At 44.5% G+C, this 26141-nt stretch overlaps 1 protein-coding gene across 1 annotated transcript in view; it reads right to left on the bottom strand.

Annotated features, from left to right (window-relative positions):
• DLG5 (discs large MAGUK scaffold protein 5) overlaps positions 1-26141 on the bottom strand; it is a 3463687-nt gene that overhangs the window by 3369205 nt on the left and 68341 nt on the right. The gene's annotated exons all lie outside the window — the stretch shown is intronic.

The following is a 26141-nucleotide window of genomic DNA, read 5'->3' as shown; positions in this document are numbered from 1 at the left end:
ATCCATTTAGATATGGAGGCTTTTGTTACTGGTTGACCCAATTTGTTCACTGCAAAGGAAACAAACAATTGATTTGATTTCCGCGTTTGAGTGGTTCTATTCAAATAAAAACGCAGTTGTCTATGTACGTCCAATTGATGCAAAGTATATTCTGCGTTATTGGAGAATTCTGGGAAAAAGACAGGGAGTTCTATAGTTTGTTGCATACAGAAAGAGGAGGCCACTTTTGGTATAAATGCAGGGTTTAATTTCAATGAAACTCTATGCTTGTGAAAAATCAAATAGGGAGGATCAGAACAAAGAGCTTGAAGTTCTGAAACTCGCCTAACAGATGTTATGGCTACTAAAAAGGCCGTTTTCCAAGACAGAAATTTTAAATCACAAGTAGCAGCTGGTTCGAAAGGACGGGCAGTTAGGGCAGCAAGAACCATATTCAAATCCCAAGGGGGACAGGCTGAGATAAAGGAGGCCTAAGGAGCCAAGCCCCTTTAAGGAAAGCCTTACAAAGTTTGTGAGACATCAATGAAGGTACAAAAGAAGCATGAAAATTAGAGATCGCTGCTAACTGAACCTTAATGGTAGAAACTGAAGAGCCCGACTGAAAAAGGGAGGCCAGAAAATTCAGAACCTCCGATACTGGTGCAGTGAGAGGATCTATACCCGTTCTTGAGCCCAGAAGGCAAACCTTTTCCATTTACTGGAATAAAGTTTGATGGTGGAAGGTTTATGAGAAGAAGACAGTATGTGGACCACGGCCGGCGAAAGAGCATTGTCTCGGACTAAGGATGGAAGTGGAGTAACCATGCTGCCAACTTCAGGGACCTGAGAGACGGATGAAGCCGTCCTGACTGATGAGTCAACAGGTCTGGCACCGGATCCAGAAACCATGGACCTTCTATCGCATGCCTCTGTAGGAAGGGAAACCAAACTTGACGAGGCCAGTGCGGGCAATCAAAATCATCTCGCTCTCCAAGTAAATGGCCTTCTGTATCACCCTCGGTAGGAGGGGAACGGAGGGAAGGCGAGAAGACCGGGGGCCAAATGTGAGTCAGAGCGTCCCTGGGAATCTGTCCCTGAGAAGGAAACAGTGTGAAGAACTCTCTGCATTTCGCATTGTGAGGGCTGGCAAACAGGTCGCAGCAAGGAAGACCCCATCTGTCGAAGATTTTCGCAGCTATACTCTGTTTGAGGGACCACCGTGGGGTAAAAGAATGGTCCTGCTTAATCTGTCCGCAATCACATTGGACTTCCCGGTATGTGCGTTGCCATTAGAAAGCGGTTGGTAGCTACCGCCCAGTGCCAAAGTCTCATGGCTTCTCTGCATAGTGGGTAAGACCTGGTTCCACCTTGCTTGTTTATGTACCACACCACCGACATGTTGTCGGATAGGATAGTAATCGGGCCCTGTGGGAGAGCGTGATGGAGAGCTTGGAGTACCAATAGTACCGCTCTCATCTCCAGGACATTGATATGCAAATGCGTTTCCTGGATCTGCCATGTGCCTTGGACCGACCTGTCCAGGTAATGACCTCCCCACCCTACCTGGGAGGCGTCCGTAGTCACAGTGGCAATGGGACGTTGAGGTATAAAGGGTCGCCCCTGGTCGAGATTTGATTGGAGAAGCCACCAATGTAGATCTCGACGGCAACTTTCCGTGATTATGATTAAGTGGTTCAAGGGAAGTTCCTAATAGGACCATTGAACCGACAGTAGCCATTGTAAAATTCGCATGTGAAGTCTGGCCAAGGGAACGAAAAGTATGGTCGACGCCATCGAGCCCAACAGTTGTAGGATCCGATGGGCCGGGGCTCTTTGTAGGGGGAGACAGGATTTGACTTGATCTTGTAAGACCTGAATTCTTGCTGCCGGTAAATAGGCGCATTCTTTTGTGTCTAAGTCTGCGCCTATGAAAGTAATACGCTGAGATGGCTGTAGTACAGATTTTTGCAAATTGAACGTGATCCCCAAGAAACGGCCCAAGGTGAACGTGGCTCTGAGCGCTTGGAGTAGTAGATGCTCGGAGGTGGCAGTAAGGAGCCAGTCGTCTAGATAAGGAAACACCTGGAATCCCAGACTTCTCAGGTGAGCAGTTACCACTGCCAGACATTTGGTGAACACCCTGGGGGCTGTGGTGAGACCAAAGGGCAGTGCTCGGAATTGAAAATGACTGGCTCCGAGGCGATTGCGTAAATGTCTCCTGGACTCTTGAGCTATGGGAATGTGATAGTAAGTGTCCTGGAGATCTATGGAGCACATCCATGCATCTTTATCCAGCAAAGGAAGAATAGATTGAAGAGTGACCATTCGGAATTTGGACTTCTTTACGAAACGATTCAATGAACTGAGGTCCAAAATGGGCCTGAAGTCCCCTGTCTTTTTGGTACCAAAATAATTTTGAGTAAGTTCCTGATCCGATCTGGTCGATGGGGACAGGCTGGATGGCTCTTTTTTCTAGCAGCTTTGAAACCTCTAATGCTGCCTGATCCCGCTGACTGGGTGGTACGTCCGGGATTTCCCTTAAAGAAAGGGGGGGTTTGTTGAAGGGGATGATATATCCTCCGGTAATAATGCGAAGCACCCACCGATCGCTTGTTATGGATTCCCAAGCTTGTGGGTGCGCCGCAAAGCGACCCCCGACTGGCTCCGGAGTTGCACAGTCGGGCAACAACTCAGGAACGCTGGTTGTATGAAGAACCACGAAAGGAATCGCGGTCTCCAGAGTTACGGGGGCCTCTGCCACCTCTGGGGTGGCGTCTTCCAAAATTCCCCCCCCCCTGCCTCTGGAGGGGGAATCACTGGATGGAGTAGGGAAAGACTTTTGAGATTTTTTAAACCACATTTTCCCTCCTCTTCCAGCCTTGGGGTAAGGCCTGGAAGGAGCGGAAAAACGGGCCCCAACGGCAGTCAAAGTCTTGCCCTCCTGCTCGCACCGAGTTAGTGTGTCCTTCACCTTGGGTCCAAACAAAGATGACCCATCAAAGGGGCGTGAAGGAAGACTTGAAGGCCTCCGTGAACGAACACAAGCGTAACCAGGCTTGCCTCCTGAGGGCAACGCCTGTTCCCGCTGCTCTACTCGCCCCTTCGGCCGCATACGAAATGAGCCTCATGGACGAGTTAACAATAGAAAAGAGGGTAGTCATCTGCGCCAACAGTCGGGCCAGCGCCTCAGGTAGATTACCAACAAGAGAGTCATTTAGCTCTTTGAGAAGATCCCTTTGGAGCCTCAGAAATGACATAAGTAGTTCAGCGACCGTAAGGTAAAGGCCGCTGAGGACAGGGTACGCTTCCATTACCTATCCATACTCCTAGAATCCTTATTAGGAGGATGAATAGACGTCGAAGCCTCTGCCACGTCCTGCTGTGTGGCAGAAGCCACCACCAAAGCATCTACAGGCACACCCTTTGTGAGAAATTCCTTCTGGGGGCTGACAAAATTTATTGGGCCTCGCAGGCACCGGTTCCACAGAATCAGGGTGTTCCCACACCCTTGAGAAACCAAATCAAGGAGTTCATCAAGGGCGGAGACACCCAGGAGGCGGAAGGCTGGGCCCCAAAGGCCTTGAGGAAGACTGACTCCTCAGCTGAAGGGGTTTTGGCTTGCCAGTCACCTCTCTGTCTCAGAATCTCCAAGATATCTGAGAAGGAGATATCATCCGAAGATGATTTGGGGACCCTTCTGCGTCATCGAGGTCAGTATCCGATGTAATAGACTCATCTTGGGAGTCTACGTGCTTCCTCTTACACAATTTCTTCCGTGGGGTTCGTCCGAAGCAGTTTCGGATGGGCCACCCGGAAGAAGGAACCCCGATGGGGGTATCCTCAGGCCCTGGGGCCCGCTGCCGGGGGGCTGCAACACAACAGAGGCACCAGTCTCCAAATCTAGGGACGGTGAGGTAGAATCTTGCTGAACCGGCAAAGGCATGGCCAGCGCGCTCCTCATGGCCTCAAAGGCCGGACCTCCAGAATCCAAGGAGGTCACTGGTCTAGAGGCCACGATGGCACTGGGAATTCCAGCAGCCGATGCTCCGAGAGGAAGACTAGGCACAGAAGCACCCAATCCCAAAGTATTCCCCTCGGGCTCGGCTGAAGAGGTCGCAGTACCAAACCCTGAACCAGAGGACAGGGTAGGAAGCACAGTCGGAACCGAGAGACCTCGAAGGGGTCTCTGCTCCGACCGTATGGCTGCGCTTTGCTCCACCACCACCGACTCCAACAGCTCCGAGGAGGTTGGAGGAGGAATCGAATGCGTTGGAGGGGGGATCGGCTCCGAAGCTAACTGTGCTGGAGCCGAGACCAGTTTAGTAAACACTGGAGATTGGAATAGCCTCTGTAAAACCCTATCCAGGTCCGAATCTGAAAGTCTCGATGATTTAGAGGAGGTAGACAATCGAGAAGACTTTCCTCTCGGCTCCGAGAGAGAAGGGGACCGGCTCCGAAGTGGCTCCAACACTATCGGCGCCGACTCCACCACAGCATGGACCACCATCGGCACCGAAGGAGCCTTCTTCGGAGCCGAGGGGGAAGAGTCTGAGCTGCACACTTCCACCGGCTCCGAAACCATTGGAGCCGATGGAGGTGATTCACCTCTCGATACTCCAACCTGCGGCTCCGACAGCAATGGAGCCGAGGTAGGAGGTATCGAGGCAGACCCTTCGACCCTCGGCCCCGAAGTCAGTGGAGCCGAAGAAGAAGAGGTCAATTTTGTCTTTTTAGAAGTCGGCTCCGACGGACTTGTCGGAGCCGACGATCTTTTCTTTTTGGAAGCAACAGGTAGCTCTAAGGCTTCCTCAAAGGAAGGCTTGATAAGCCCTTTCAATATTAGTTTGTTTTTGCGTTCTTGAAGAACTCTAGATGAGAACGCATGACAGACGCTACAAGTCTCTTGCAGATGTTTCGGCCCCAAACAATAAACACATATTGAATGACTGTCTGTAATGGACATTTTATATTTGCACCGAGTGCATTTTTTAAACCCTGACTTCTGTTCCTTAGACATGATATAGTCCACAAAAAGTACAACTCTAAGGAAATGCTATTCTATCACCACAAGAATAACACTACCACACAAAAAGCGCCAACTGAAAAGCGCGAGACACTCTGGCGCGAGTACTAATGACAGTTTACCTCACAAGAATTTGAAACAATAACACGGCCCAAAGCCCTCTAATTAAAACGGGCTTTGCCCGAAAAACAACTAACCAAAGTAAATAAACACCAAAAGGCACTCAGAGGTAGGGCAAAGGCCCTCTAACTTAAACGGGCCTTGCCCGACTGAACAAAATAAATTTCTGGAAACAAGCACTCACAAAAACAATCAGAAATAACCAGCAATAGCAAGAAATAGCTGTTAAAACAGCTGTTTGTTTAATATGGACAAAAATTCCCTAGGTCAAGGACCAATAAGGTAAAAATAACCACTTAGCTCCAGCCAAGTCGAGACCACGTCCAGCTTGTTAAGCGGCAAACGAGATCTGGGGAAGCAGGTGTAGTGCATCCTGGGATAGGGAGTAGCCCAGCCAATGAGAGACTTCGTGCTAGTGTATTAGTTGCAGAGTCGGAGCCGATGGATCGGCTCCGAACCCATATGTTGTGAATGTAGGCGAGATAGGATCCCATTACATTCTGGGTTTAGACTAGATTCGGTGTAAACATCATCCAAAATGTCTACAACTGGAGGAATTGCAAGGGGTCTATGCTGTGGAGGAAGAAGAAATTCACGGAGTTTTTTCTTAGAGTCAGAGTAATCTTGGCCTTCCCAGTGGAAGTGTTCCCTCATGGTGTGTAAAGTTTCCCCAAAAGAGTAGTCTTCGGGGGGGGGGGAGACAGAGGGAATGGACTCTTCAGCATCTGAGTCTTCATAAGGAGGTAAGGAATAATCCTGGTCCTCAGAGTTAGCTGAGGAAATGGATGCTTGGTCAGAGGAAGGATAATCTTCTGCCAGTCTAGGCCTTTTGTCAGGAGGGGGCTGTGAACTCCCTGATAAGGGTAATTAAATCCTCAGCCATTTTAAGCATCTGTTTTTTAGGCATATGGGCCTGTGGGGGGGTCTGTGGACCCAGTTTCCTAACTTTTAAGGGGGCTTTAAGTTTAGCATAAGACTTAACAGAGATAGTTGTCGGTTTGAAGACACCTTCAGAAACCGAAGGCCTGTCCAAAATCTCCGGATCACCGTCAGGGCTGGCGTCCGAGGGGTGAGAGGGAACCGGCTCTTGAGGCCCAGCTGATTCTGTCTGGGAGGCAGTCAGAATTTCTAAATCAGTGGTCGTCAGGGGCTGCGTAGGCGCCTCGCTGAAAACCGGAGAACCGGCAGCAGGCCTTGCTGAGGCCTCGGTATCTGGTCTTGGCCTTGATTGCCTGTCCTTATCCTTGCGTTTTTTTAATCATTGCTGATGTCGGTTGCTCCGACGACATGCTATAGTTAAATTTTCTGCCAAAATAATGTCGGGCGAAATCTGCCCGATGCTTGATTGTACGTTTGTTGAACCTAGCACAAAACCGACAACCAGAGACGTCGTGGTCTGGGCCTAGGCAAGGAATACAATAAGAATGAAAATCCTTATGAGGTATTTGCTTCCCACAAGAAATGCAATTATTAACTTTGTCTGACATCGGTCTGAGGCAAGAAAAGTTTCCCCAACGGGGTACTTAGCTTTAGAGAAGACTTCGGGCTGAAATTCAATTCGAAAATCTCAGGAGCTAGCCGACCAGCACTTGCGAACTGCTTCTGCTTCGGGCACTGCGCGGCAAGAAAGACTGAAGAAAATGTCGTCGGCTGCCTCTTTTATCCCCCTATCGCAATGACGTCAGGGAAGAAGCGACGACAACCGACGCTGGACCAAGACTTTGGGATTCGGCCAACTGCGGGACCGCCTGACGGCAGGATAACCCAAGTGTGATGACTGCAGCAGTATAACATGATGAACATCACAGATTCCTCAAAAGAAGGGTTAGAGGACTTCCAGTCTCCCCGCTGCTTGAGGATTTCGAGAATGTCTCCGAATGAGATGTCATCTGGGGGAGACCGTGGGGACCCCTCCCCCTCATCACAATCAGTGTCTTCAGTGATAGATTCCTCCGGGGAATCAAGGTGCTTCCTCTTGCTCCGTTTTATCCGGGGTGGCTCCCCAGTGGGATCTTCTGAGGAGGACTTCGGAGAAGGGGTTCCCTTCAAAGGGGGGGGGGGTCTTGGGGCTCCCGTGCCTGGAATCCCAAAGTAGGGGGGGTTGTGACAGCTGCATGCTGGGGGGGGGGTTCTGATGCTGTCATTGGTGCTGACTGCGAGCCTGCGGAGGCAAGGACCCTCTCCATTACCTGGAAAGCAGGCCCGCCCCGAGTAGGGATGGCAGCCCGCAACTGAGAAGGACAACCTTGGATCCGATGCAGCAAGGGTGGTCGGTGCAGACAGGGGAAAAACTGCTGTCAGAGCCGAGACAGTATGCAGAGGGGTGGACGTCGGTACCACGATCTCCGGGACCTGGGTAGTAGCCAGATGATAAAAATGGGAAGCTGTAGTAAAAGAGTCCGTTGCCAAGAGGGACGGAAGGTCTAGTTGGAATGGGTAATCCCCTAGCTGCCAGAAGCTGGTCCATGACCCGCACTAGGTCTAATTCAGAAAAACTCCTGGTGGATCTAAAGGAGGCTGCCGAAGGAAAATCAGGTCTGCCCCAAAAAAGGGTTGCAAGTTGGAGAGTATCTGGTCCTTGGCAGATATTCGACTTTAGGAGCCGATGGCACCGAAGAAACTATCAGCACCGTGGCCGGGGATGGTGCCGAAGCAGGTACAGTCATAGGAGCCAATGTTGGATCCAAGGACGGCACCGAAGTCTGTGGTGCCGAGGTTGGAACTGAAATAGGGGTGAATATCATAGCAGCAAGGGAGAAGATACAGAGCCTGGTGCCGAAGAGGTCTGCGCTGAGGGCACCGGAGAAGAATGGAGCCGACTCTGTTCCGTAACTGACGGGGATGTAGGAACAGAGTGAATCCGTTTTTCCTTATGTTTTTTGGTCTTTGGAGGGGATGAGACCTCCAACCCAGAAAGAGCCTCCGAAAAAGGTGTCTTAATTAAACCTTTTAAAATAAGCTTGTTTTTACGTTCTGCTAGTGTATGATTACTAAAACTAGCACAAATGTCACAGTCAGTTTTAATATGGTCAATGCCCAAACAGTAGACGCAACGAGCGTGACCGTCCAAGTTGGGCATCTTACACCCACACTTGTCACACTGTTTAAACCCCAACTTAGCTTTGTCTGACATGGTAAGGCAACAAGGCTATCCTAATAGGAAATGACAAAAGAAGGGAGAGAAAAAAAGTGAGAGAATACCAACGATGGTATTTAAAAAATACCACAAGTGGTAAAGGAAGGGCCTAAAAAGGCAGGAGAGAGGGACAGTTCCAACGATGGTAGAAATTTAATTACCAAGGTAAAGGGTAGGAAATAAATGTAGGTTATAGGCGACAGTGAGAAAAGACTAAATTGACAAAAAAACAAGAAATTTAGAACAGAAACTATATTAAAAAATCACATCTACTTAGCTTTGAGAGAGATGGCTAGCACGTCTGATGAGGAACATGGAAAACGAGATCTGGAGTAACTAGGACAGGGGCATTATGGGTAGTTCTTAGCTGAAAGTTTTTGGTTGGCGCAAGCTAAGAAATGGCTGTATCGGTTCCGAAGACGGAACCAAAGTCCTAATAGTAAGGAATGAAAAGATTTACATCACATGCCATATTCACAGTGTGATTGATAATTTGCAGTCTCACATTTACTCCTAATTTCCATGTTGCTGGTCTTGTTTCTGTCCATCTCCATCTCCCAACTCCAGATTCTGGTTCAATTCCATGCTCTTCCTGATTCTTCTACTCAACTCCCGTGTATTTCTTTGTCTCAAGCGTTTTCTTTTTGAAGAGTGGAAAAGGTTTCACTGGCAAAGTCTCTGTGTGCTTTATTATCAAAAGAATGAGAAGCAGAGCCCCTCTCTGCTTGATGACTCATTTTTTTCTGGACCAACTTTTGTATTTCCTCCTAAACCTGTTCTGCATCAAAATGAGTTGGATCTTACAGGAAAAAAATATTCGGAAGACAGCTGGATACAGCAGCTTGAATCTCACACCTGCCTCTCAACATTCTCTTACTGGGATAAATCTGTTTCTCTTCAGACTGATGTACAGTGAATAATCATTTTCCACAAACACTTCACTGTTTCCAACTGCCCTTCTGCCACAGCTTTGTCAGGATCAACTTCTTCAGCTAGTGGTTTTTGTATCTTCACTAATAAAGGCCTTGGCTACTTTCTGAAGGTCACATTTGCAGCATACATACGGTGTGCCCCTTCAATTAACAGTTCCTGCTGTGGAATACCAGTCCACTTGCTTATTTGTGACTTCATAAAATTAATACAGTCTATTCCTTTTTATTTCTTTGGTAAAGCAGAAAATCTCAGATTTTTCCTGCATGCTCTGTCCTCTAGTTCTACCACTTTTGAAAATTCTCTTCTTGATCAGTCTCATACTCAGCCAGTCTTTTCTTCATTTTGACCTCTGTTTTTTGCAGTTTTTTCAGCTCATCTGAATATTTATTTAAAGCTCCAATTTTTCCAGCATTTTGTTACCTGAGTTGATATACTCCTTCAGTGTTCAGTCGTTTATTTTAATCAGCTTTGAGCACATTTGACTTATTTTTCCGCTAGATCACTGGAAACCATGTCTTGCAACAAAGCTGAAGCTTGAACCACTTTTTGCTGAACAGCTGCAAGATTCTTCCTGTCATTGTTTTCTCTACCTTTTCTAGCCGATTTTCATTCAGGCTATCTTAGTTCCTTCTTTGCAGACATCCAGGCACTACACTTACTGACCAGTAACTGAATTTTACTCAAGCTGACAGTGTCACAAGCTGCCAATTCTCAGTTTCTGTTTTCACACTGGGAGAGCTAAAGTTAAACTGCTGATCAGTGTGCAGTCATCTTGGAAGTCTGAGTTAGCCCTATTTAGGTCAGCACCTAAATTTTCATTTAAAGGCTGCATAGAGGGTAGAACAGAATTCCCACTTGATTGTTCATGTACCACATCACTGTGATAATGTCTGTCCAGATCTGAAGGGACCCTGGACTTATGTCTTGTTGAAAAGTCTTTATGGCCAGGTAAACTGCTAGTAGCTCCTTCTGATTTATATAGAATTTTCTCTGCTGTGGAGAGTAAATGTCTTGCACTTTCAGGGAACCTAAGTGGGCCCTTCAAGCTATGTCTGAACTGCTTGTGGTGATGATTTGTCTGCTTATGTTAAAGAGACGTTTGTCCTTGGGTACTGCTGTATGGTGTTCTTCCACCTTATTTAGAACTCCCTACTATTTGTGATGGTTCTGGTTCCCATCTCTTGTCTGGAGTCTTTTGTCATGGGGGGGGGGGTCGCCCCTTGTCTTGTCTAAGAGGATAAGGCATAGGTTTTGAAGGGTAATTCTTACTGTACCTCGATGTTAGAAACAAATGAAACTCCCTCAAAGTTTTAATTTGATTTCCTTTTTATCCAGTTACTCAAATACTTGTTCAGCTGGAGGACCACAAAGGAATTCCTTGTCTAGTGTAGAGCCCAGTAGTTCAGTCTTAACTTGATCTGACAGGGACTGGGTCCTGAGCCTTGCCTGTCTGTGGATGACAGAATCTGTGGCAGCTGCTCTGCAATAAGTATCGAAGGCATCACAGCCACACTTTAGGGAGTGTCTGGAGACTTGTAAAGCTTCTCTGGCTGCCTTCTGAATTTCCTTAACAGAGTCCACAGTAGCTAGAATGTTGTCCTGGAGAGATTCAAGGTACTTCGTCATATGGAAATGGCAATTCAAAGCTCTCACTGCCAGGGTGGCAGAGGAATATGCTTTATTTCCCAAATATGTCTAATAGACAATTTCACCCTGACATTAAGCAGTGGATGTCTGCCTGGTGCCTTAGGTAGACCTTTTGTGGATTCAGTGAGGAGTATAGAAGTATCAACCTTGGGATTTTTGTAAAGATGCTTGTAAAATTCAAGCACTCTGTAAAACCTGTCTTGTTTCCTAGGAGCAAGGGACAGAGAATAAGGAAATATAGCAAGGTCTTCAAAAGCATCATCCAGTACAAGGTGTATAAGAGGACTAGCCAGTGGCCTGGGTGAGGGCAAACTTAGTTCCCTGTAATGGGTCTGAGCCTGTGAGAATTTTTTGTCTTACCAACTGAAAACCTCCTTCATACTATGCAGGGTATCCCAAGGATAAGTCTGGGGGGGCTGAAAAACGGGCATCACTGGAGTCTGAATCTTTGTAAGGTTGTGGGGGCAAGTGCACACTGTAAGACAGATCTTATTCATCTTCAGAGCTAGAAGAACCTGCATCTTCCTGAAAAAATACCTCCCTGCTTCTCTGAGATGGGGAATCCTAAGAAGCAGAGGTATGAGAGGGCTCTCTAGAATTCATAAAGGCCATGAACTCCTGAGTTGTTTTGAGGAGGTCTTGGGCTTCTGCCTGAGAAGTGTGTGTGTGTGTGTGTGTGTGGGGGGGGGGGGGTTGTTTACTTCAGTTTGGGTGTTCATTTAAAGGAGTAACCTGAGGTGTTGGTCATCCGATCAAGACTTTTGTAAGATTTTTTATAGTCGAGACAGACAATGGTGTTTCCCTTGAAACCCGCGACATGGATGTAAGAAACTGAGGCCCGCTAAGTGACTTCAGACCAGACAAATGTGATGCTGTGGTAACATGTGCAGTAGGCCAGAGGCCATGGCAGCCTCCCCAGGGGTTGTCCAAGAGGGTTCAGTCCTAGGGACTGCCAGACGAGCAGGCTGCAAGGGCACTTCACTGGGTCACTGGTTGACTTACGGAGTGAAGATGGAGCTTTCTCAATACTTTCTGGGTCCTCCGTTTTTTGTCTTTCCTTTTTTTTTTTTAAATGACACCAGTTGACTCTGGAGTTTGGAGACCCTGCAGAAGCAGTGGATTGTGATGGCACCAGGGAAACTGAACAGGAAGAGTCCTTATGGGCGGCAAGTACCTTTGCCCTAGTTTTACGTTTTTTGCACAGTCAGGACAATTACAGGCATCCTTCTGAGGCTTCAAGCAGAACAGAAAAATCCAGTGAAAGTCTTAATGTGGGATTTGCTTCCCACATTTCAAGCAAGTGCTGACTTTTTTTCAACATTAAATTAAGACAGAAATTTCCCCAATAGGGTACTTGTTTGACTGGAAGAAGGTGGCACTCTGGAAAAAACAGCCAACCGACAGACTGTAAGCATACTGAACACACAAGAAGGACACAGGATTGCACAGCTAGAAAGAAGTGAAGATGGTCCTAACTGGCACCCTTCTTATACCCAGACATCCAGACGTTGGATGTCCTTTGGCTATGGATAATGCAAAGACTCTGGAAATTGAGCCAGTCGCGGGGTTCTGCAAGGCAGGAAGACCAAAGTATCACTACTGCAACAGTGACTACTAAGACCATCCTTGAATACTAAAATTAAAATAAAACACTGCAAAACCAAACCCTAGGCATAATTAATCCAATGAATCAAGACTAAAACAAAGGGCTGAGTCAAATCAAGAATTTAAATTTATTAAAAAATTGAGCGCTTTTGTCTTATTATGAAAGAAAGAAAGAAGAGTAGGCCATCCTTTAACACTAGAATGGCTGGGAGACGGTGATGATCAAGCAGAATGGATACTGACTTCTTTAGCAACAAGAATCTTTTGCCTGGTAACTTTATTATGCAAGAAGTTGCATTTCAGATGACAACCAATAAATATCAACTTCTCAGAAGTCTGAAGTTAGGGAACGAGGAACCCCATGCAGACAAACCACACAGAAATAAAGGAGCTCAAAATTGCAGGCAAATTACAAGACTTATTAAAAGGGGATGCCATGCAGCTGCACTTACTATTCTGAATGATGAGATCTGTGCTGTTGCAGCAGTACAGGCTAGCAGATGCAATCACTTGCAATGAGTGCAGACAAATGCTATGCACAACAAGAGAAGGCACACCAGTGTTGGACATACTAGCGCCTGACAGACAATAGACTGTTTCACAGTTGACAGAACACTGCAGTAGAACTACTCAAGCTGTCTCACCCACAAACAGAATCAAGGGAAATGTGAGGCATGTCCACTCCTGTGGGAAGAAAGTCATGTGCAGTATTAATCATCATAGCTACAGGGTCCTTCCAATGACATATGGGGACACCTTAGGGGATACTGTAGGCATCAGCCTCACAAACACCAAGCTAAGTTTTCAACAATATCCTGCAACATGTTGGGGGGGACATATATTGTTCCCCACAGGACAACAGATGAGAACCAACACCATATGGACAGAAACAACACAATCCACATTTCCCCAAGGTCCTAGGCACCAGTGATTGAATGCACGTTGCTAAGACCTAAATGGTCCAGATGACCAAAAATATTTAAGAGGGTCATATAGTTAGTAAGCACATAAATGTGCCAGCCAGACAGGCCTACGCACACACAAAGTGCTGCACATGCTGGGAGCAGGCTACATATAATATGTTATGTGCTGTATGTTGCAGATGACACTGGATATCCCCACAAAGGCCTGCTTGATGACCCAGACATGCAATGCTCAGACCACACAAAACATGGCCTTTAATACAGCCCATGCTGAAACCCAAAACATAATGGTATGAGTCTTCAGACAAATGATACACTTCTGAAATTTAGATGCCTCCAGTGGGGTACTGTAATACAGTTTAGACATGTGGAGCAAAATATTCATCAAACAAACGGGTCTATATTAGAACATCGAAGTTTCAAAACTTCGAATGTTCTAATATCGAACCCTATTTAGCGAAAGCTGAAAACATTGAACATACAGAATAGCTAATTTTTTCCTAGGGAAAAAATTTGCTCTTCCAAAACACACACACACACACACACACACACACACACACACACACACACACACACAACACAAGCACACCAAACAAACAGCAATCCACACACATACACCTAAAATCTTACACCTAACCCTACACTAAACTATACACACACCACTAACTATCCACTTACCTTAACCCAAACCCTAAACCCTAAGGTCCGTCACTATCGCACACTCACTTCACCCGCACCCTAACCCTAACTCACCTAACCCGCCCTAACCTTCATGTCCACACAATCGCACACATACCTAACCTGCGCCCTAACCCTAACTCATCTAACCCGCACTCAATCGCACATTTACCTGAACCCGACCCATAACTTTCCACCACAGCATTGAAAATACCGAAGCAACAGAAATGGACAACCGAATTCTTTCCCTAGGAAAAAATTTGGTTTTCTGTTGCTTCGATATTTTCAGCTTTCACTGAATAAGGTTCAATATTAGAACATTCGAAGTTTTGAAACTTCGATGTTCTAATATAGACCCAAATAAACTATGCATAACATGATAATGGGTAAGCAAATGGTGCAGTAAGAGAATATCATGACAGGACCTACCAAACAAGTTGCAGCAGAAAAGCAGGTTAAAGTGTGAGGGGAGGAACAAGTAGCAGCAGAAAAACAGCCGAGGCAGGGGACATCCAGTACATTTTAGCACTGACAAAAACATTTTAGCACTGGCAAAAAAGTGATATTTGGTCCATAATTACTGTTCATGACACAAATAACAAAGTAAAATTATGCATGCAGTCTCATACTCGGGCCACGCAGGGTAGTGCATGGACTGGCGGCACTGTGCACTGGATATCACTATATTCACACAGGTTGGGGGTTGGCATGACATAGCGACATGTGACTACATTACAATATGGGGCAGGGTCATGGGAGGTCAATGTTACAACCACACACACTGGGAAATTGGGGGAGTTTGGGATCACATCCTTCTGTAGTGGTGTTGGGTTGCCATAAATGACTGTTGTCAGTGTCCACAGTGTTGGCGTGTGGTATCAGGTCTGGATCCATTTCATGGCATGATAGGTGTGGGACTAAGTAGGTGAACCTGAAGAAGCCATCTCGTGCGTTGTGCCTGATGAGCGATGCCCATGACCAGGGTGGCAGGCTGTGTGCTTGCAGGTGACAATGAGGTCATCTCACCAACAGTCTGTAGTGAAACAGCCTGTTCAAGACTACCTCTCATTCACACCCTCCAACAAACACAGATTGCCTGAATGGCACATGCATACCAAACGGCATATCGTCAGGTGTCTCATGGATGTATCCTCAGAGGCACCATTTACCACCAGTGACGTCAGCAACACTGCAGTCTCTCTATCCTTACACTTCAGGTCACTATGCAATTTATTCATGCTCTCTCACATGTCATGGGGCACACTTATTTGTGCCTAGATTAGTGACCTAAGCTGGTTGATTTGGAGTGCTGTACACATATCAGGTAAGGTTCTATAGTAGTGTTGCCACACCCCCTGCACATCTCCCCTGTGTTGGACATACTCATCTCAGAGGCGATGCACGTCAAACTGACTCTGTGTGAGTTCTGGACAAAGGTGAAGCCCATGTATGACTATGAGGAACAGGATGTAGAAGCTGTACTGAGACCATGTGTTCAACCATTACTTCTACAGGGGATTTTGTAATAGTGGATGTGGGTGAATCCTCTCCTTACAGTGTTGCAGACAGTGCCCATGGTGTTATCAAACCATGCCTCTTGCATGCTGTCATAAGTCAGCTGCAGATGACCCTATACTGCCCTTTTTAGATGAATCCTCTACCAGTGGGACCTATAAATGCACAAAAACACACAAAACCATTGTCAACTTATTCACACGCCTCCATAGTGCCCTGTGGCATGCACACTGGTAGGCATGGAAACAGTGCTATACAGCATGTTGAAAGGTGTACATTATGTTGCAGGATGGTGCATCTGCACACCAGAGATGCCTGGAAGGACAGATATGTAGGTGGTCCAAGACCAATGCCTCTTTACAGTCTACCATAATGGGCATTACTAATCTGGTGCTTTCCTACTGTCATACGGGTAGTTGGTTCCGGGCCTGCTCTCACAAAGTATAAGGGGCCGATCCTCCCAGCCAACAAACATCAAAAACTCAACAGTCTTTGTCAGACACTTCTGTGTTGGTGGACCTGTTTGTTGCGATACCCAGTGCTTATTCCATTGCAGATCCTTTGCAGATGGTATCACATCAGGAATTTTCCATCTCACCTGTTGCAAGGACGTATTATGGCCACCCACAGCATTCATATCCTAACTGTCTCTACAAAATCTGGTCCCAATACTAGTCTATGGCAATCAAATTAGAAAAAAACCTCCAGAAGGATACTGCTGTCGTATAAAAGGTCTTTATTAAAACCAGAACAAAAGTTAAAATCCAAAAACCAGATACAGAAGGTGTTAGCGCTTTCGGGTGTTACCCTTCTTCAGACAAAGTGTAATCATCCTAGGACTGCATTTAAAACAGGTCTAAACCAATCAAAATCAGTAAAAAACCCGCCTATTTCTAAGGGCGGGTTTCATAGGTACAATATCATTTAGACCCGGCCATCTATGAGCCATAAGTTCAATAATCCACCTAGACTCAACAAGTTCTGTTAGTAATTTTATATCGCCCCCTCTCTTATTCAGTGTAATATTAACAATAAAACACAAAAAGCACTTGAATTCAACCAAGCAACGTAATGTAAGGTAATCCAAGCAGTATCCACCAAACAGATGGTGAAATTCGAACAGCTCACAATAAGGTAGATCCAAATGAAAGGTCCAAAATTCCAGTAGAACACAGCTTTATTTAAACGCCACAATCCTGTTCAACGTTTTTCATCAATGTAAGACTTCGTCAGAATACAAACATCTACAACAGTACACTGCCTTATATACAACCTACCCTACATAGGCAATCATCTAATTACTCAATTAACTAAATTATACAGTGTATAAAGTGTACATAGCTGAGTGTAATTCTTGCCCATGTTTTTATGTGGGCAAGACTAACAACATGTTTAAGGTGAGACTGTTACAGCATCTATCAGCCATTAGAAATGGTGATGTTCATAATGCCCTTTTTAGGCACATTAGTGAGTTTCCCACACATGCTTTTACATTCAGGGCTATTGTTAATATTACACTGAATAAGAGAGGGGGCGATATAAAATTACAAACAGAACTTGTTGAGTCTAGGTGGATTATTGAACTTATGGCTCATAGATGGCCGGGTCTAAATGATATTGTACCTATGAAACCCGCCCTTAGAAATAGGCGGTTTTTTTACTGATTTTGATTGGTTTAGACCTGTTTTAAATGCAGTCCTAGGATGATTACACTTTGTCTGAAGAAGGGTAACACCCGAAAGCGCTAACACCTTCTGTATCTGGTTTTTGGATTTTAACTTTTGTTCTGGTTTTAATAAAGACCTTTTATACGACAGCAGTATCCTTCTGGAGGTTTTTTTCTAATTTGATTGCCTGGACTGTTTTCCTTTGGTTGGATCCTGTCAGCACCAAGCATTTTGGACTTGTCTATGGCACCTTTACAGAGTAGGTAAATGCCAAATGTGCAAAGGGCCTACAGCAGCAATTCAGTCTTCTAGCTAGTAAACTCTGCTAAATAGGACCTCCCTCAGGTGACTATATCAGTACACCTAAGGACAAAACAGGTAATTCAGTCAGTATATATGCTACAGTACAGCATGCACATAATTAATATCTTATTAACAGCTGCAGCTGTCACTATGCACAGCCACAACAGCTCCCCCATAAGTACTTTACCAGAACCCAACCACATCATGCGTCAGGTAACCTCTGCAGTACTCTACATTCATGGCTTGTTCCCACAACATAAAGGCAGACACTAATGTGCCATGAAGTGGGACAGGGCCACAGTTTCATTCACAAGACATGTACCTCACTCTCCCCGACAGCCACACTGGGTTTTTAGTTATGGGTGAGACATTTACCAGGCATTGAAATGGACCCTGTCCACATAAATTTTACTCAAATTCCTCTATATTTCAGCTGTATGGTCATAAGTAGTGTTGCACATTAAGGTAACAGTGCTTGATATAAATGCTCGAAGTAGGCAGTTACAAGGGAGATTGCAAGTTCACGGATTCTCAGGTGTATATTAGGGTAACAACCACTGGGACCATTATAAGCCTAGCCAAGCATCCCAATTGTACCCAGCAAGTTTATGTGCCTCAGAGGTTATTTTATGGGGTGTATATAAGCTAGAGTATGATTTACAGGTTGCCTCTGTCCATTACAGACCTAGGTGCTAAACTGGGGTGTATTTCTGACTTTCCACACACTGGATCAGGTTTCTCTTGAAACGGATTAAGGAAGAGCTCTGCTTTACATGGATGGGAAGCCTATTTCAAGGAAGGGGAATTCATGTAGACAACCTGTTCCTCCAATGTGTCCTATTTATGTTGCAAGCAAAGTTTAAATCCTCGGATAGAGTAATTCTGATGCTACACATTTTGCAGATATGAAAAGAGTCCATCAGTGTGGGATCCAAGAGATGCCTTGTATACCAGTCATCAATTGCCTCTCAACAGTCTTTAGGAAACAGCAGAGGGATAGTGCTTTGAAACAATCTGTTTAGGACAAGCTGTTTATACCCTGTATTCTTTTTGTGAGGAACATGTGTGGACATTCCCATTGTTGCATTGCCTGGTCAGGTACTGTATTCCAATGATCAGCCTGATGAGAGCCGAATACAGTGGAACGTGGACTTCCATGGACCTAGATGCTATACACTTGCTTTTAAATTGACAAACACAGAATGATTTCCTTACTACCTTATACACATTTTGGTCGAAAGCCAGTTTACTATCTAAATACATGGAAAAATCCCTGACTACTGGTTCTATTAGGGGTGTGTTACCGATAAGGTAATTTTATAGGGTAGTTGACTTCATAAAGGGTACAATTATGCATTTCTTGGTACTGAATTTTAAACAGTGGCTTTGGTACCAGAGATCTGTCTGTGTTCGTCCTTTTAGGATGTTTAGAGGCTTGAGAGAATACTATAACTGTTCCTAGTTTGCAACAATCTGCAAACTTGGTCAAAAAGGAGCAGAGACAGCACATGGCCCCAAGGGACCCTGCTAGTGACCAGCCTCTTTGTATAGGTTGCCTTCTTTAACTTCCTGGGTCCTATTTGTGAGCCACTTGGCTTTGCGGAGTGTAACACAGGGGTTTATGCTTATATCCACTGCTTGTTTACAACACCTGGGTGGGGTACTGTATCAAATGCCTTAGCAAAGTCAAGGTTGGCGCTGAACACCATTTTGCCCTCATCCGTTTCCTTGGTGACCTTCTCAAAGAAGTCCACCAGGCTGAGTAGGCATGATCTGCCCTTGACAAAATCAAACTGGCTTGGATCCAGTGTTTGAAGGTTTTTCATGTCTTTATTAATTATTTCCATGGCTTTGCATATGAGACTAAGACTTATGAGCCTGCGGTTCTCAGGATTCATTGATGGCCCATCCTTGTACAGAGGGATGGCTGTTGCAGTTCTTCATTCATGTGGTACAAAGCCTGCCTGGAGGTTATGATTAAACAGTGACTACAGTGATCGTGAAAGGTCATGCTTCAGGAATTTATGAAGCATCTTTGGATACTATGTCCACTGATGCAGAGTCTTAATCCTTAGAAAGTGAATCTAGGATCTACTCCCTAGTGTCAGTTGGGGTTGGGGAGTCTTTTTACTCATGAGGGGTGGCGGGGGGAGGGGTAAAACCAAACATGAATTTGTCAGCCAGCAGATTTGCCAGATCTTCCAGTTACGTGCTGGTGGCTGCATTTACAATTAGTTCTACACAGTGTTGTGTCCACAAACAAAAATGGCAGACTACTCATGTAATACAAAATATCATGAGGTTGGAAATTGCTTAAAGCTCTAGTCAACAGTGTTCATTTTCCCAAATTATGCAGAAATTTCCCACTACCCCTGGGTGTAATTGTGATAAGCTCCAGTCACAACTAAACTGTTGGCCAAAGCTGGCTTTTTGTTTTAAATATGAAGTGACTAAAACACATAATTAGATGAGCAATGCTGATAATCCACATAAGAGCTCAGAAAAATAACAGACACAGTAAAACAGAAAACCAATTTACAGCTGTAGCTTCAGATTCAGAACACAGACTGTAAAACTGCAATAAAATAAGACATCACTCAGAACAGATTTTAACACCTAGGCACAGCACAGAAACAAACCGAAAAGCACTGCAACAATAAAAATGCCTTCAATTAATAAATTTAACTTCAGATTCAGAACAAATACAGAACAGAAACCACATAAAACTAATTTAAATAGTAACAAGACAGGTGCAGTACTTTAAATTTACTTCCCTGGATGCAAATTGGAGTCCAAACGCATTGTTTCCAGACTTGCAAGCTAATGAAGCCAGGTAGCCCCAATGTCAGTGAACTGCTTCCTTTGAGAGATACGCTATCCAACCACACTGGCATGAGACATTCACCTACCGTTTATTACAAGGCACGACACCTCTCTGTTTGTGTAAAAGGCATGTGTATGCATACAGAGGTGCCATACTGTATAACATGTGATTCACATATGAATGCCCATGCACGAGGCTACCGTTTTGTTCATGGAGTGGACCTACTACGTAGTTATTGCTCCCTCTGGGAATAGTAAAAACAGAGCTCCTGCACAGTTTGTCTGGGACAGCAGGATTGTCCTGATCTTCCTGCACACCAACTTTAAAGGGTATCTGCTAAGTCATTACGATGACCTACAAAAGAACACAAATGCAGGGTATGAGCTGGCACAGGTGCTGAGTGGGGAACAGTGCACTCAATACTACAAGAACATGGGGTGATATTACCCTGATCTGCTCTGCAAGGTGGAGGCAGAGGTTCAGGAAAGTGTGCTACAGATGTCCTGTGAACACTCTTTTTGGTTAGATCCATTGAATTATACTATGTACACTGTTGTTTAAGTATGATTCGCTTTACAGCTGTTGAAGACAATTGCTGCAACATGCCTGGATGCCAAGGAGGCAGGAACGTCTCTCCTGGCAGCAAGGTGTGCATGCCTGTGGCAGTCCACTGTACAAGTGCAATGTGTTTTTAGCATGCGGGTGTGACCATTTTTACCCACTGTGTCATCCTCCTGTGAGTCCGGTTGCAGAGGAAGTGGAGACGCAGCCACCCAAACCTCATGTTTCTTTCTATAATAATGTCACTAACACCTCAGCACAGGTGTGCTTCATTCATACTGTCACTAACACACACACACACACACACACACACACACACACACACACACACACACACACACACACACACACACACACACACACACAGAGACCTGGGGACTCAAGTCGATAGTGACCTCTCCTTTGACAACCATGTTGCCAAAGTGGTCAGAAAGACATTCTACCTTGCCCATCTCATCATGAAGGGATTCTCATCCAGATCAAAGGAGGTCATTGTACCTCTATATTCCTCCCTTGTCAGGCCCATGATTGAATATAATGCTCCATTTGGGATGCATCTCACCCGGCACATGCAACAACTGGAAAGACCCCAGAAGTACCTCACCAAGAGGATCATGGGTCTCAAACATGTGCCTTATCCAGCTAGATTAAAGAAACTCCAGCTCTATTCAGTAGCATACCGCCTGCTCAGAGGTGATTTGTGCCTAACATATAGGGCCATGTCCAACCAAGAACTGATGGACATGCTCCATCTCAAAAAATCCAGATCCACCAGAGCCACGCGAGCTAAAGATTTCAACCTCTGCACAAATATGAATAAAACATGCTGGAGGGATAGATTCATAACACAGAGGTTACACGTACTCTAGAACAAAATCCCAGTTCATGTGAGACAGAGCCCTTCATTGGCACTGTTCAAGAAAAATCTCGATGCATGGATGGGAGATCGTAAGTTTACCCCGGGAGTCACCTCAGTGTCACTACTAGACAGAGGTATAGTTTACTAAATAATGGGGTCCTACATGTGTCACTACTAGAGAGGCGCAACTGTATAATACGGGGTGGCGTAAGCCACATCATTGTTGGCTAGGCTTGTAAGTGCCCCAGGGCAGATAGCCTAGTACACTACTATGAAACAAGTTAACAAGAACTACCCACTCTCTGCTTTGGTCTAATCTTGAAAGAAAAAAGAAAAACCTAATCTCAGGTTAAAATTACTTTCTTCCCTAACACCTCTCAAGAAATCCAGATATCAATTTACAGCTGTAGCTTCAGATTCAGGTCCTCAAGGCTCTCTCCAAGGTCAAAAACACTACATCGGTGGGTCCTTGATAATGAACCAAGATGCTTCCTAAACAGCATGAAACATGACCTATCAGGCCCACTAGCATTACTATTTCACTGTAGCATCCAAAAAGGCTTTGGGCCAAATGAATGGAGGACTGCAACTGTTATCCCTCTGCACAGGGTGAGACATCAGGTAACTACCGACCCATACGTCTGACTAGCCTAATATGTAAAGCTACAGAAAGAATTACCATGGATATAATAAATAATGACATTGGAAACTTTCAGATACTGGACCCAACTCACTTTAGTTTAGTCCAGGGCTGGTCATGACTGCTCAGCCCGGTGGACGTCTTCAAGAAGGTCACCAAAGCAATGGATAAGGGCAAAACAGTGCATATGGCCTATCTTGATCTGGCCTAGGTGTTGGACTCAATACCCAACACTGGCATCATAGACAAGTTCAAATGATTAGGTATAAACCCCTACATCACCCACTGGACAGGCAGCTGGCTCAGAGATAGGAACCAATACGTCAGGATAGGGGAGTCCACCTTTACAAAAAGGCCAGTTACTACTGGAGTCCCACAGAGCTCGGTGTTGGTGCCACTCCTTTTTGTCACCTGCTTCTTTGACGTTAAGGCCAACATCAATGGCCTCTGGCTGACCAAGTTCGTAGACGACTGTAACTAGGCACAGGTCTTGGAATCCCCCAAAGACACAAGTACCCTCCAAGAAGGCCTAACATAACTAATAACTGGTGCCAGAGAAAAGTCCTAAAACACAATGCTGAGAAATGTATAACAGTAACCTTAAGTAAGACAGCAATCTTGGATATTGTGGATGGTAAAAATTTGGATACATCAGTTAACAGAAAGTTTGATGAAGGGACACAGTATGTACATGGACAGAGTTGTCACCCCCCCATACATTGGAGGCACTGCCTTTTAGTGAAATCCTCAGGATTTCTATGCTATGTAATAATGATCTTGTTTTTAAAAAAGAATTTAACAAAACTATTGAGATGTTTGGGCGAAGAGGTTATAGCAATGAGCTAATTGATAAAAGCTGTAAAATAAATTTTGAAAGTAATTGCAGAAGAACAAGGGGTAGTGTCCATAAGGCATTTACTATTTCTCTTAAAAATAGGACGAGAGAACAGTTTGATACTTTGTATTTTGTAACTACATACAGTTGTCTGAGTACTGAAATGATGCAACTGGTTAGGTATTATTGGCAATGTTTTAATTCTCTTGGTAATGTGACAGTTTGGTTGAAAGAAAAATTGGGTTTTTTAAAAAGGGAAAAATATCCAGAACTTTATAGTGAGGAGTAAATTTACTATGCCTCCTATGTATTTAGAACGTAGAGTATTATCTATTAGGACCTCTACGTGTGGTAGATGTAAGGCATGTAAGTTTGTAGTTAGGAGTTTCCCACAAATGAATAATATATTTTTTAATACATTGGATCATTTCACTTGTAATTCTGAGGGTGTTATCTACGCCCTGAGATGTCCCTGTAACCAATTTTATATTGGTGAAACAAAGAGGGCATTCAAAGTTAGATTGATGGAACATGATAGAGATATTGTTAATAGTACAGAAAGTTCTGTTGCTATGCATTTTAAAATATCTCATCAGGGTAGTAATGAGGGGTTAAAAGGTACGGTGTGCTGGAAAAAAATTGTTTCTTATTCTGATGCTAGCAATCTTAAAAAACAGCTATTGTTTAAAGAGGCTGTTTATATTTTAAAGTTTGGCACTTTATACCCCCATGGGTTAAATAAAGAAATGAATTGGAGAGTGTTAATTTAATTATTTTATTGTTTCATTATAATGGTTTAGAATTTCTTTTAAGTGGATAATTAATTAATTAATTAATTAATTAATTAATTAATTGATTGATTGATTGATTGATTGATTGCCTGTTAGTTTTATATAAAATGTATTTGTTTCTAGGGTTCTTTACTCCTTGAAGGCTACGGCCGAGATGTCAGAGAAAAAGAGCTTGCTACAATAAAATTTGTGGATCACTCTTTGGTTGCATCATGCCACAATGCTGAGAAATGTATAAAAGTAACTTTCAGTAAGACAGCAATCTTGGGAAATTACTATATTGATAATACACCCTGTGGTCAGGGATTTACAGGAACACATGGACAGTGACATGGCCTTTGACCATCATGTGTTTACTGTAGTAAGAAAATCATTCTGTGTTGTGCAACTTATAAGCAAGGATATGGCATGTAGGGCCAAAGATGTCACTGTTGTTTTGTACTCCACCCTCATTAGGACAATCACAGAGTACAATGCCCCCTTCCGTATGTACCTCTCCAGGAATATGTTACAACTGGAGCATCCACAGTGCTTGTACTTGAAAAAGCCTGCAACTGAATCAGGGTGAAAGCACTTGCGGTGAATTTTGAATAAAAAAGATTGTTTTATTGCCATCTTCCTGTGTCGCCTGGACCGTATTTGTTGGAATTTGTTTGGTACTGTTTTTTCGGTTATTCCACTGGTTTCAAATAATTGGGAAGTATGCCTAGGCTTAAAAAGGCCCTTCAGGGTCATTAGCACAGTAATCCCCTATGAATACATTTAAGAACTTAGAACTAAGAACATATATTATACAAATGTTCTGAAAATAATGCCAATGTAATTAATTTTGCCCTTACTCTTTCCAGCCATGTGGTACAGCGAGATAAAGCTCAGACTGTGGCTTAAATGTCCTAGAATCATCCTGGAGGAAAAGGGGACAAAAGTTAAGGTGGTGCAGTAGGCACGTCAGAAATATACTCTCTGCTAATCGACATGCAGCACTGTAGCTGGAGTCCATGCATGTTTCAATGGCCAAGGACTGCAAAGCCTAACTTGGCTGCCTACATGACATGCTACAAAGGGGCAAGTCTTAGAGACCGAAAATCACTACGACCTACAGGGATGTCTGAATCCCCTACAGCTTGCTCTCACCCAGGCTACAAGCCAAAAAGACGTGGTCAATGTCAGTGGTTCAACAGGTAAGCACACCCGTCTTTAGGGTTGCCACTTATCAGTTTTTTTCCCCGGACTATCCGGAAATCAAACTGATTCTCCAGTAGTCCGGAAAACACTGTACAAACTCCGGTCGGCTGATTTACAATCCTTTTTTTTTTTTTTTTTTTAACAGAAAAGCTAGGTAAATCGGCTGAAAGCAGGCATCAGGAATGGAAAAGGAGGGCATTCCTGCCCACTAACATCACAGCGGCATCACAAACTGGGTGGAAAGTGGGTGGGGGACTGGGCAGGGTTATGGGTGATGCGAGGGGTGTGACCTTACTCCAGTTTTAGCCACAACAAAAGGTGGCAACTCTACTCGTCTCTGATGCTGGAAGACCAGGAAACTGCGAGTTCAATTCCCACAGCAGGGACTGAATTATTTTTTCAAATTGTTGTCACTGAAGTGCATCACTCTGGGGGTAACACACTTCTGAGCATGTGCAGATAAATGTTAAACTAAGTTGTTGAGTTGATGGTAGCTCAGGTGGTCGTAAAAGCTCCCACAGGACCTACGTAAAAGGATGCCCTGGCCAAATTTCATCTATTAGCATGACTACAACCTCAGGCACTCCCTGATAATAGGACACTAGTCTAGTGGTACTAACCCAGTCAACAAAGGATAAAATAGTAAATAAATAACAGAGGAGAACAAAAGGGCATCAGTCAAGCAGGACTTCAGGCAGAAAAAGTATTTTTATCACTACTCTCACAAGTAAGGACTGTGGATGTATTAACATAAAACTGAACTACCACCTAAGTTAAGCATATAAAATCTTTATTTAGTGTCAACCAAAAGATGGCTCCTCAGAAGTGCATCCCCCCAATCATGCACTGCAGTGCCAGAATAAAACCCTGTCATCACATCAGAAGCTAGAAACCACAGCCTTCTGACACAGTGGTAC

This window comes from Protopterus annectens, chromosome 14.part0, assembly GCF_019279795.1.
Source record: "Protopterus annectens isolate FY-2018-M chromosome 14.part0, PAN1.0, whole genome shotgun sequence".
NCBI lineage: Eukaryota > Metazoa > Chordata > Ceratodontiformes > Protopteridae > Protopterus > Protopterus annectens.
The sequence above is the reverse complement of the archived record's forward strand: the minus strand, read 5'-3'. Positions and strand labels throughout refer to the sequence as shown.